We start from the raw sequence: 11,647 nt of genomic DNA on the forward strand, positions 1-11,647 counted from the left end.
TCTGCGGAATATTCATCTTTAAAAAGCCAGGCCCAGGGCTCCAGCGCTTCCAGCGTGGTTTTTTCTCCCCTTGACTTTGAGATTGTGTCTGGCCTGCAAACCCAGCTGGGAAAAGCTCTAACCTGGGAAGGGAAGAGTGCAGGAGAAGTGGGATGAGAGTTTTCCCTGACGATGCCAGGTCTGGAGAGGGTGGAAGAAGGAGAAGATAATTTTAAAAAGGCCACACAGAGGAGAACACTCGTCCTGTTCATCTGACAACCACAGTGGGGTCTCACCATTGTCCAGGACAGCAGACATAAAATCCCAGAATAGTTTGGGTTGGAAGAGACCTTAAAGCTCATCCCATTCCACCCCTCCCACTGTCCCAAGTTGCTCCAAGCCCTGTCCAGCCTGGCCTGGGACACTGCCAGGGGCAGCCAGAGCTTCTCTGGGCAGTAACTTCTCCAAGAGCAACCCCAAAACTGTGAGTGTTTACAGGAATGGAAGCACACCTCAGAGCAGCATAAAGGCAGCAGTGTGAAGGGCTGTGGTTGAATTTCAGCTTGAAAGAAAGTCCAAACCACAGTGCTGGAGCCAGGCATTAAACTCCCTGGAAAAATCTGTTTGCCTTCTCCTAGCACGGTGCCACCAGCTTTACTGCAAACACAGAGGGAGAATGACTTTTTATGGATACAGCAAAAGCCACCAGCTGTTTATTTTATTTATGGAGGGGATGGATAATTGGCAGGTGGCTGTCTGAAGGAGATGAAGCCCTCCAGCTAAACACTGAAGCTCCAACAAGGCTGCAAACAGCAGAGAAATGGCTCCAGAGGTGACAGAATTGTTACTTTTAAGTCTGTAAGATATATAAGAGAACAGGGCTGCTCTGCACTTCAGAACAATCCTACCTGAGCAGCGAGCTGAATAAAACTGGTGATTTCACACCTGTGTCTGCAGCACCTTCCACTGAGCTTCAATTAATGAGAGCTGCTGCCTCTTAAAGGGTCTTGCGAGCCCAGAGGATCCAGGTCCTCGTTTTTAGGGCTTGAAGGGAGCCTGTGCTGGGACAGGAGGGGGAAGAGGGGCAGCCTGGGCTGTCCAGCGATGCTGCTGGTGATCCTGCCCGTGGTGGTGTTTGTCCTGCAGCAAAGCAACTTTCCCAAATCACAGAACAGCCTGAGTTGGAAGGGACCTGCAAGGAGCATCAAAGTCCAGTTTTGTGGTTGCTGGGGAGGCAAGCAAAAAGAGGGAGATCTTTTCTGGCACCTGTGCGCTGGTCTGGGTGCTTCCCTCATGTCCCACAAGTTGCAGATATCAACTTTTGCTTTTTTGGGGTTTTTAAATTTTTTTTTCAATATTTTTCCTCTTTTGCAACCATCCTGCCCAGGACTTTGAAGCCAACAAATCTCTTCCAGGCCTGGCCCTCATTCCCCTGGATGGATCTGTGCCTATTTCTGAGATATTCAGCACTATCTGCTCCTGACTTTTATGAACAAAACCAGAAACTGAAACATTAACCTCTGCCCATGACACCACCACAACCATATTCTACTCCTTTCTCACACCAGAGATTTCCTTGTGTTTCTTAATTTACCTCCAACTTATTTTGCCCTTTTTTTTTTGTTTGTTTGTTTGCTTGGTTTTGTTTATATTTTGTTGTTATTGTTTTGGTTTTTTGTGGGTTTTTTTAAATTTTTTGTTGTTGTTTTTGTGGGGTTTTGGGGTTTTTTTTCTTTGGTTTTTTGGTGTTTTTTTGTTTATTTTTGGTTTGGTTTTTTTTTTTTCCTCCTTTTTCCTCAAATTTCCCCCCCTTAGGGCAGGGGAACATTTACGATGTAGAATTACCGAGGCTGTTCCCGCTCTGGTGATTCAGTGTCAGGCTGGGAGCGAGGGAAGCAGAGCCTGTTACCCGGCTCCCTCAGCTTTTCCCACCTCCACACGGCTCTGCAGCAAATCAAAGTGCAACAAAACAGCTTTGCATCATTTCTTCCAGGAGTCCTGGGCCCTCTACGTTATCTCCAGGGCAGGGAATGTGCTCTAATAAAAGATGGCTTTATTGCCAGCTGCAACAAAGCCAAGGATTCAGGCACATATTGCCTGGTGGGTTCATTGTAAACTCCCTTTTATGACCCTTCCAGTTTATTGCTAATAGAGATTTACAGTGGGAAGAAGGGGCTGTTTGCTGTAATTAATACTGTTATTAGCCTGGGTGGGTTCCATACAATGAACGTTTGGTGTTTGCCCTTCGTTTGCTAGCCCTGGAAATGGTGTGGGGACAGGTTGCAGGGCTGGTGTTACTGGTGTTACTGGTGTTACTGGTGCCTTGCTGGGCCAAAGTCCTTCTCCATTCAGAGGGAATGTCCACCTCAGCCATCACGGACACCACCTCAGCTCTCCTCACTGATGGAAAACCATTCCTGTTCCAGCTGATTTTCCCTCCCAAACGATTATTTTTTTTTTTTCACATGGAGGGGGGAAAGGGAAGGAGGTGGATTCTTTCCAATAGTTTCAGGTATTCCGGGACATGGGAATAATTTACAAGCTGGACATGCCGAAGTCACCAACCTCCCCATGGTCCCTTTTTGGTGGGGCTTGCTTTAATCACTCAAGCAACAGGAACATCAGACACAGTGCCAAAAACACCCCACACCTGCTTTGTGCTGAACTGAGGCCATTCACTAAATGCTGTTGTTGCTCCTGCCCATCTCCAGCTTTGGGAAATCTGAGCCAAACTCCAGTGCTGTCACCACTGGAGAATGGAAGTGGCTCTGTTAAAATCAACCTATTTTCTATCACTCACTGTTCCACTGGAACCAAACCTCAAACAAGGCAAATTTCATGTGGTTGCAGCTTTTTGCAGTGAATGTCTCATGTCACTGTGCCTGGTAATTAAGAGCCAGGGTGAGAACAGTCCTGCTAATGATTTGCAGTCAGCTCCTTCCAGCCCCAGTTGCCTTCGCAAAGCCAAAATTTTACCAGTCTCCAGAAGCTACGGCAGAAGTTAAACATTAAATGGTTGGAAACTTCCGTGCTTTCTGACTGATCAGAGGTCAAGGATAAAGTCATTGAGAGCGTCCTTCATCTCAGGGAACTGCCATCAACGTGGCCAGGCCCAGAGAGAGACCAGCACCATGAACCGTACCCCACATGGGTGCTCCTCTGGGCAGGCCCCTCTCATCCTCACAGAAACAGGGAAAATGTTGTTAGCGATGTCCACAAACACTGGGGGGATTTAGGGGATTGAGTGCCAGGCCAGGTGGGAGGGAACATCCAGCTCATGGTGCTGAAGAGCCACCCTGGGCTTTAAAAAACCTCCTCCAGTCACCACCAACAATCTCAGTCCTGAGCACAAGGCCTTGTGCTCAGGACTGAGATTGTTGGTGGTGACTGGAGTATTTTGTGATTATTTGCTCAAATTTCCACTGCAGGAATTTCCTGCAAAAGGATAAAAAAGACAAAGGTTGAGGGGTGACAAAATTTTTGGGGAATTCACTGGGAATTGGGTACCTTTGGGGGTCTGAGCAAGGACAGGGATCTCCTGGGGGGCCTCACCCAGTGAGGTGTGTGGTGGAGCTCACTGTATTTTTAGAGAAGGAGCTAAAAGATACCAGGCTCCTTCTCACTACTTCTATTAATATTCAAGCTAATTAGCTTCACTGAGAGCTGGAGGAAATTGAATCTCAAGAAGAACCTAAGCTCTGCTTTAGATTTTAAGCTGTTTGGACCTTTTGATTCGAAGCTTGTGCTTTTATTATTATTGTTTTAAAATCTCCTTTTATTTTATTATTTTCCCCTGCAAACACCTGGCTCATTTTAGGGGTGATAGAAGAGTAATAAATGATTCTTATTAATTTGCCATCAGCAGCCAGAAAGCAGCAGGCTCCCAGCTGAACGGAGCACATTTATGGGGGAATTTGAGACAGGTTTGGGGGTCCCAGAAATGTGGAGGGTTCTTGGCTGGGCACTGAGAATGGGGTCAGCCCAAAAGGGTGAGGTAAGGGAGCCTTTGGGAGGTTAAATTAAAAAAAGAAAGGCTGAAAAAAGAGGAAGCTTTTACAAGCCAGAGCTTAAAGACGTGCCCTCCCTCTCTGCCCGTTTATTAAGTAATAATGAAACACTTTTGTCAAAGCTTAGGCACCAAATTTCTGGCACCAGATGAGCTCTAAAGCTAATCAGGGGCTGGAAAAATGAGAATATAATTAAGGCTGCTGACAGCCCTGTGTCATTAACCTCCCAGCTCTCAGGTGCCACACTGAACCACAGCTGCAGCAGATTCTGTATTACGGGCAGTTGGTTTCAGCTGTGGAAATGAATTTGGCTTTTAATGGCCCTGTGATGGCTCTGGGGCTGTGGCAGAGGGGAGGGGGTGATGGTCTGAGCTGCGTCCAGCTCGGCTCCCCCTCCTGTTCCTCGGTGGTAAACAACCCAGGCTCTCCTCACCCAGAGAAAATGAGGTTTTTCTGGGTAAAGGTTCAGGCTGGGGCAGTTCTGCTCTGTCCTTGTAATTAATTATTATCATTATTAGCAGCGTGGGTGTCTGCTTTGCCCTAGTGAAGGGATTCCTGCCTGTGTCCCGCTGTGGATCTGATCCTCTGCACTCACCCTGCAGGGCTGATACCCAAACCACCTCCCTGCTCCGTGACTCAGTTCCCCACCATATGAGGAGCCGATAATCTTGGGATCTTTGGGAGGAGGTTTAGAATTTGTCAATGCAACCATGTCCGTTCCTCTTATAATTATGCCACTGAAGGAGCCTGTGACAGGGTTTTGAATTGCTCCCTTGAATCCATTTAGAGCACAGCTCTGCCATGGGCATCACTGGTGGTGCAGCAAGGCTTTACTTTTTTTTTTTTTAGGGTTATGTAAGTTTTCCTTTTTATTTCCCCCCCTACAAGGATTTCACCGCTCTGAAGGTTAAAAAGAGGGAAGCAGCACAAACACCTCGAGCCTCCAAACGCTCCTGAGAGGAATCAGTGGGACAAGCAGCGAGGGAGCGCTTGGGATGCTGCCAAAATTCCGCCGGCAGCGCGCCTCGAGCGGAGCCTCTTATCGGGGCGATCTCGGAGCTCGCTGCAGCCGTTTCGCAAGGCATGTGTCACAGACAGGTACCCTGGGACACGGAAAGGGAAAAAGCATTTGCCTGGGCAGGAAGGCGGCTGCGTCAGTGCCACGAATAGCACGGACAGCACCCCGGCATCCCGTGACCCAGCGCTGCTGCTGCCGCTCAAAAATGAGATAACACCGCGGCTGAGCAGCCTAGAAGCAATGCTCCAGCACGGGGAAAAGGCTCTCAGCTCTCCCTCGGTGTGAAAAGCACCTATTGGAGCTAAAAAACGGAATAATTCCGGAGCTGATGGAGCGCGATTTGTTCCTTCATCCGCCCCGGAGGCTCCAAGTGCGTCTCACACTTCCCCCTCAGCCTTCTCGGCTTCTTCTCGGGGTGTAAGACTTCGAGGCTCGGACAACAGCAAATCCAGGCAATTCTGTTTGCACCCTGTCTGCCTTGAAAGCCCCGGAGTGTGCCTGGTGCGACCGCAGCCAAAGGGAGAGCAGGAGCTCCTGAGAAATTCCAAACAAAAGCACCATTATCCATGCGGGACCTCGTGAGTGCTTCGCATACTCCAGCGATCCCGAGCACTCCCGTGTGTGGTTCTTACTCGGTTTTAACTCGATTTCTTTGAGATGCAAATCAGAGGGATTATATTCAGAGGCTGCATCACAAAGTCTTTAATCCAAATGGGCTATAAGATTTATTTAGGAGAGCCAAATGTCTTGTCTGGGACAGAAGCAACTGAGCTGAACTGAAACAGATGGACGTAAAGGAAATTAAGCAACTCTAATGGTCTTATCCAGAGTTTGAAAGTATTTGGTTTTCCTAAAGCTCGAGCTCCTGGAAGCACGTGATGAGATGGGAAGCTCAGGTTTCACCTAAAAACAGGCTTTGCAGTTCACTGAGAAAAACAATAACCATGTTTTTATTCCTCCCGTGGACAGAAGGAGGGCTGCCTTCCAAATCCTGACTCCTTGGGCTTATGTCATCAGAGGAAAATCTATTGAATGGCAGTTTTGGAGTCCTCATTTTTACAGCAATGTTGTCATTTCAGCAGCCTGGATTCAGGAGTTTGGGAAAACTGATGCTGGCAATAGGGACCTCAGGTAGTTTGTTTACTAATTAGAGAGAAACCCATCCCTTGGGTCTGCTGAGGGTTTGTTCCTTGAAACGTCCTGCTGCTTCTGGTGGTGATTTTTAGGTCTCACACCTAGGGCTGGGGTTTAACCAGGACACCAACACTGCCAAGGTCACCTCCAGCAGTGCTGGATGCAGCAAACCCAAAGTGCACATCTTGGATGCTGATAAACCACTGGGCTGGAAACCTGGAGCGCTCAGGCTGTCCCCCAGGACCCTGCGTGTCTCCACCTCTGCTGAGGTCAGGAGATTTTTCAGCTGGCAGAAAAACTTTCCCTAGAATGTTTGGATGTGTTTGGCCCTGGATATTCTGCACAGACAGCAGAACAGATGAAGACACGCTCCCTGCCATCCCATCAGGGCGTTTCTGGTGGTAAAGATGGTTTCTCTTGGGGTGAAAAGTTGAGGTTTGAGTTGGTTCTACCACCTGCATCTTTTAGGTGCTAAATAATGGCAAGGCTGAATTCTTTAGGCTTCCTGAGGCTCTTGACCACTACCCAGTGGTCAAGGAGATCCCACAGACAGTCTCAACCAGGGAAATGCTTTTGCAGCTGGAACTCCTGATAAAAGCTGGGAGAAGTTTTTCTGCTCTCAACCCAAAGCCATTCCCTGCTTGGCTCTCCCAGGGAAGCCTCCAAAGCAGGGACATCTCATGTGTTTGTGACTTTGTCATCCTTCACCCCACTGCGTTTGCAAGTGGATTAAATAAAAGGTGAGAGAATTGGGGACAAGGGGAGGGAGGGAGTGTGAGAAGGAGCTCATCCATTACCATGCCCTGCACAATGCAGGAGGTCTTGGCCTCCTGGTTTGAGTGCTTATTCCCCATAAAATACATCTGAGAGAAATCAATGCAAGAGGCATGCCAGAACTTAAATCAAAGCACGAGGAAGCGGCGCTTGGCGGATGGAATGACCTTGCAGAGAGCTGTCAAAACTGCGGCCCCAGCCCTGCTCAGCACAGAACCTGCCAGGAAAAAACCCTGGAGTGAGGACTTGAGGCTGGCATGTGCTGCCTTGGCACGGCTCTCACTCTGATCTCCGCAGTGGAAAGCACATGGGTGAGAGAGGCTTGTTGTGAGTGGCACAAGGGCAAAGTGCCAGGAGGCTCCTGGGGCAGCTGGGAGAGCTGCCGTGCTCTGTGCTGCCCCTCTGGGCTCCTCAAGCACCTCAGAGATAAGGAGGCAGGGGTGGAAGCCAGCTTGGAGATACAGAAAATGCTCCCAACAACCTTGGCCGTGCGTGACCTCGGTCCCTGGCGTCCTGGTGGAGTGTCCAGCTCCACCAGCTCCGTGTCCTGCCGAGCTCAGCAGAGGATGGAGGGCTGTGTCCAGCATCCAGGATCCCTCCTGCCTCCCGCTGGGATCAGCCAGCTCCCCAGGCAGGTGCCTGACCTTGGTGGCAGGTCACAGCGCCGTGCCACAGACACCATAAATCTGCAAAGGTTCGCTGCAGCCAGGCTCCACCTCTGCAGACCGCGGGGCACATGTTCCCATGCTGGGAAATCTGACCCCTCGGTAGCCTGAGAGACAGGAGAAGCCTGGGTTTGGTGTTTTGAATAAGTGGCTTTTTATCTGAAATCCCTTTGGGAGCATGAGCTCAGTAACCAATGAAATTATATCTGTTGTTTCAAGCAGTGAAGAAAACTTGGCTTGATGTTTATTGAGATTTATGGCTTCCCTTGAGCTTAATTGTCTTTGGGAGCCCTGGATCTTTTTAACGGTTCAGCTAAGTGGTACTAAGAAGGATGGTAATGGTTTGAGCAGCCTGCCCCCTTAGCATATCTCTTTCTCTCACACAATTTGCTGATATTTGGGAAATATTACTGATACCCTCCCCTCCTGAGGTCACAGCTCTTCACTGGTGTGAAACCTCAAGAGGCTAAGCCAGTGTGAAAAGCTCCCAGCGAGTGTTTGCTGACTGCCATCAGCAGGGCTGTGCTTCGGGGAGCAGGGCAGGAGGACAGCTCTGTGCCCCCGCTGGGGAGGGTCACCTGGTCCCCCTGCTTTGTCACCCCCTCCTGGATGCTGGGATTTGTCTTCCTCGATCTTCCTGGTCTCCATCAACGTGGTGGTTTGGTGTAGGTGCTTCTCTGGTCCTCAGCCAGGGTGGCTTTTCCATTCCCTCTGCTGGGGGCTCTGTGCCGACTGCATTTAAGCTGTTCCTACCTAAGCCCAGCCCAGCATCATTTCCTGAGCATCCAAGAGCTCATCCACAGGAGTCCAGCGGGGTTGGGATCGACCTATGGAATTGCCATAAGGAGAGCACCCCTTGGTTCTGCTCCTTGCACTGGTTTGAACTGGGAAAGGACCATCTGGGAAGGATTCTCCTGCCCAATGCTCACCCCACAGAGACACAACTCAGTGGTTGGTCCCTCAGGGGAGCACCCTCAGCTCTGGAGGGCTCTGATGAGGAGCTTGTCACTGGGAGGGGAACACCACCCCAATTCCTCACCTCTGGAGCTTTTTCCATCCCTTATCGGGGTGACCCTGGTGGTTTGTTATCTCTCCCCAGCCATCCACCAGAGCCTGTCAGCGTGGGCAATGACCTTCACCTATTTCCTCACCTCCCCAAGATGCTGTGGTCACTCGGCCGGGCGCTCGTGGCGGTGCTGTCCGGCCGAGGTAATTACAGCAGCTCGTTATGGTTCAGCAGGCGCCTTCATTAATAAACCTCGGGTTTCAGAGGTGCCCAACTCAGCCATTGGGAAGCACATCTGGCTGGAGCTCTGCAGAGCCTGAGCTTTCAGCTCATCTCCCCCTGCCTAAGCGGTTTAGGACGGGCAGTAAACAAAGTCTGTTTTGTTGGGGTTTGCGTGCTTTAAGGCAAAGAAAGCAAACACAGGCTCGCTGGGCTAATCTCCTCTGCGCAGAGCTGGGCTGGCAGCTCCTTCCTGGGTCATGCCAGTGGGATTTTTATCTCTGCTGTGGCTCAAACAAGGAGCGTGGGGATGTTCTCCCTCCCCTGCCTGTGGTGCTGGCTCGTGGTGCTCGTCAGGGTGTGCTTAGTCTGTTGTGGCACCTCTAAAATAAATTAAATTTAGATGATCGTGCTGGATGTGGGGATATCTTGGACTTTGTTCTATCTCCTAATAACTTTTGGAGCCATGAGCTTCCTGTCTTTTTAGGACAAAGCCCCTAAAAAATTCCACTCTGAGGGAGCAGAAGAGCCACGAGTGAGCCTCACCCTGGTGACAATAACAGTGTGGCCCTTGCAGAGATTGAGGATTTAGGCCGTGTACTGCTCTGCCCACACATCTTCAAAGCTTGGCTCAGCAGCTGGGATGGGCTCTCCAGGGTTTGGAGCTCCTTCCGTGCACCTGGGTGACCAAACCAACCCACAGCCCGTGACACCTCTCGGGGTTGGATCATTTTTCCATAGGCCAGGCCTGCTGTGTGGGAGGATGAAGTGCCACAGAGGAGGGGAAGATGGGGCTGAACTCCACGGGGGTGTGAGGAGATGAGTGGGGAGACAAACCTCCAACCAGCCACACCCATCAATAAAACATCCCCTCTAACAACCACATCCCCCAGAGCTGGAGAACAGTGAGCAGGGCATGGAGTGAGCAGGGAGCACCTGAGCATTTCCCAGGTGCTGAGGGTGCTTCCCCACCCTGAGGATTTGAGGAGGAGGTGGCAGCTCTGGCTGGGGGTTGCTGGTGGATTGCCCATGAAGTTTGTGAAAGCCCTGAGCAAAGACCACACACGGGAGGCTCAGGAGAGCGATGTGTCTTAGACCTTGAGGGTACGAGGCAAAAATGCCTCTGTGCCTGACTCACCCGCTGTGTGCTAACACTGACTCATAATTACTGATTTCGATTCAGACAAAAGATTTATCTGCACTGAAACATATGGAAAATGCTAATGTCACCTGGTAGTGGGAAGAGGAGGCTGGGCTGCTGCCTGGCCCTGTGCAAGGCTTGGGCAGTGCCCGATGGACTGGGACCAGCTTCCCCACCCTGCTTTATGTGTGGCTGGGATGAGAGCCCAGAGCTGGAGAGAGTCTGATCACCCTCATCCCTGCCTAATCTGAAGAGAATTTGGCTTGCAAAAGGTGAGTTTTGCAGCAAGGACCATTTTTCTCGGTCCTAGCTCAGTTTCCCTCAGCTCTGGGGAAATCCCTCTGTTCCAGGAGATGAGCCTGGCCCTTTTTCCAGGAAGGCAGCTGTGGGGATGAAGATGTCTGGCAGGCAGCAGCACGCTGGCCCTGGCAGCGTGTCTGCACGGTACCTGCACCCCGGCACAATGTGTGCCCGTCACGGCCAGCACGCTCCAAAAGCCTCTCAAAGAAAGGCACGAGCAGCCACAACCCCCAGGAGAGGGCTGGATTAACCCCAGAACAGAGGCAGGGCTTTGTCCCAGGGCTGCAAGCTCCCAGTGTGATGGCAGAGCCCACGAACCCCCTCAGCTGCTGCCTGATGTTGTCCCAGCAGGGCACGGCTGGATGCCCAGGGCTGTGCCACCTTTCCCTCCCCGCTGCCCAGCGCTGCTGGATGCTAAGTGGAAATTTCCCCCTGTGCCAAGTGTTAAATACTTATCAAGCTAATGCAGCGTCTTTGGAGGTGTGTACAAGAGACAACATGTTACCCTAATTAACGAGCAGCTGGGCTTGGCACCGGGCTCTGCTGCAGCTGCTCCCGGCGCCTTTCCCAGGCTCTGCCTCCTCCAGCACAGCCTGCAGCGGGGTCAGCACCTCGCAGGGTCCTTTGGAGGCTTTGGAGGGCAGGGTTGTAGCTCCCAGCCCGAGGTCTGCAAGGCTGGGAGCTGTTTCTGGGCTGGATTAGGTGACTTGGATCAGTGGGTCTGTTCATAGCACCTAGGACAAGGGGATGAGAAGTTTTAGGGTGTGCTGATTCGGAGAACTTTAGGGGGAACTTGCTGCTGGAGGAAGATGAGCCAGCAGGTTTGAATGGTGGTTAGTGCCTCCCTGTTGGTGTGGCAGCAGCGGCTCCCTTGGTTGGCTTTGCTGTGGGAATTGTGCTTGGGCAGCTCCAGGGAATGGGACACGTCTGATGGGATCAGTTCTGGAAGGAGAGAGGGGCTGGGATGGGTTTGCAAAGCCAGCCGTGGGGACAAGGCTGCAGAGCCGGCGTGGGGTGGTGGGAACCGTTTCCATCTGGTTGACTGCATCTTCCCAGGGCCCAGCCCCTTTTATCTGGACACTGTGGATCAGTTCACTCCTTCATCTCCCCACTCAGCCCCGAGCAGAGCTGCTGCAAACCCTCCCCATCCTTTTACATTGCCTTGAGCTCCCTAACTCTCCAACCCCAGAGAAGTCATCTCAGCAGGAGATGTTTGTATCATGACCTACATTGCTATTGGGTTTTAAATATAATTTTTTTTTTTCCTCTCTGCCATATACCAGCTTCCCACATGCAAATTGCTCTGAGTGAACCATTTATCTGGAAAATAAAGGTTATGTTCTCAAAAGGCATTTAGTTCCCTTTCTGAATGATTGAGCGAGTTTTCCGCTGAGAAAACAAAGG

General features: G+C 51.0%; 1 long non-coding RNA gene across 1 annotated transcript; it reads left to right on the forward strand.

Moving 5' to 3' along the window:
* Window positions 1–3,351: 3,351 nt before the first annotated feature.
* On the forward strand, window positions 3,352–9,765 carry LOC146765892 (uncharacterized). The gene is made up of 2 exons (XR_014958861.1): window positions 3,352–4,480; window positions 4,875–9,765. It is a non-coding gene; the product is annotated as an uncharacterized LOC146765892 (long non-coding RNA).
* Window positions 9,766–11,647: the final 1,882 nt, after the last annotated feature.

Source organism: Lonchura striata, chromosome 17 (genome assembly GCF_050655825.1).
Source record: "Lonchura striata isolate lonStrDom1 chromosome 17, ASM5065582v1, whole genome shotgun sequence".
In the NCBI taxonomy this organism is placed as follows: domain Eukaryota; kingdom Metazoa; phylum Chordata; class Aves; order Passeriformes; family Estrildidae; genus Lonchura; species Lonchura striata.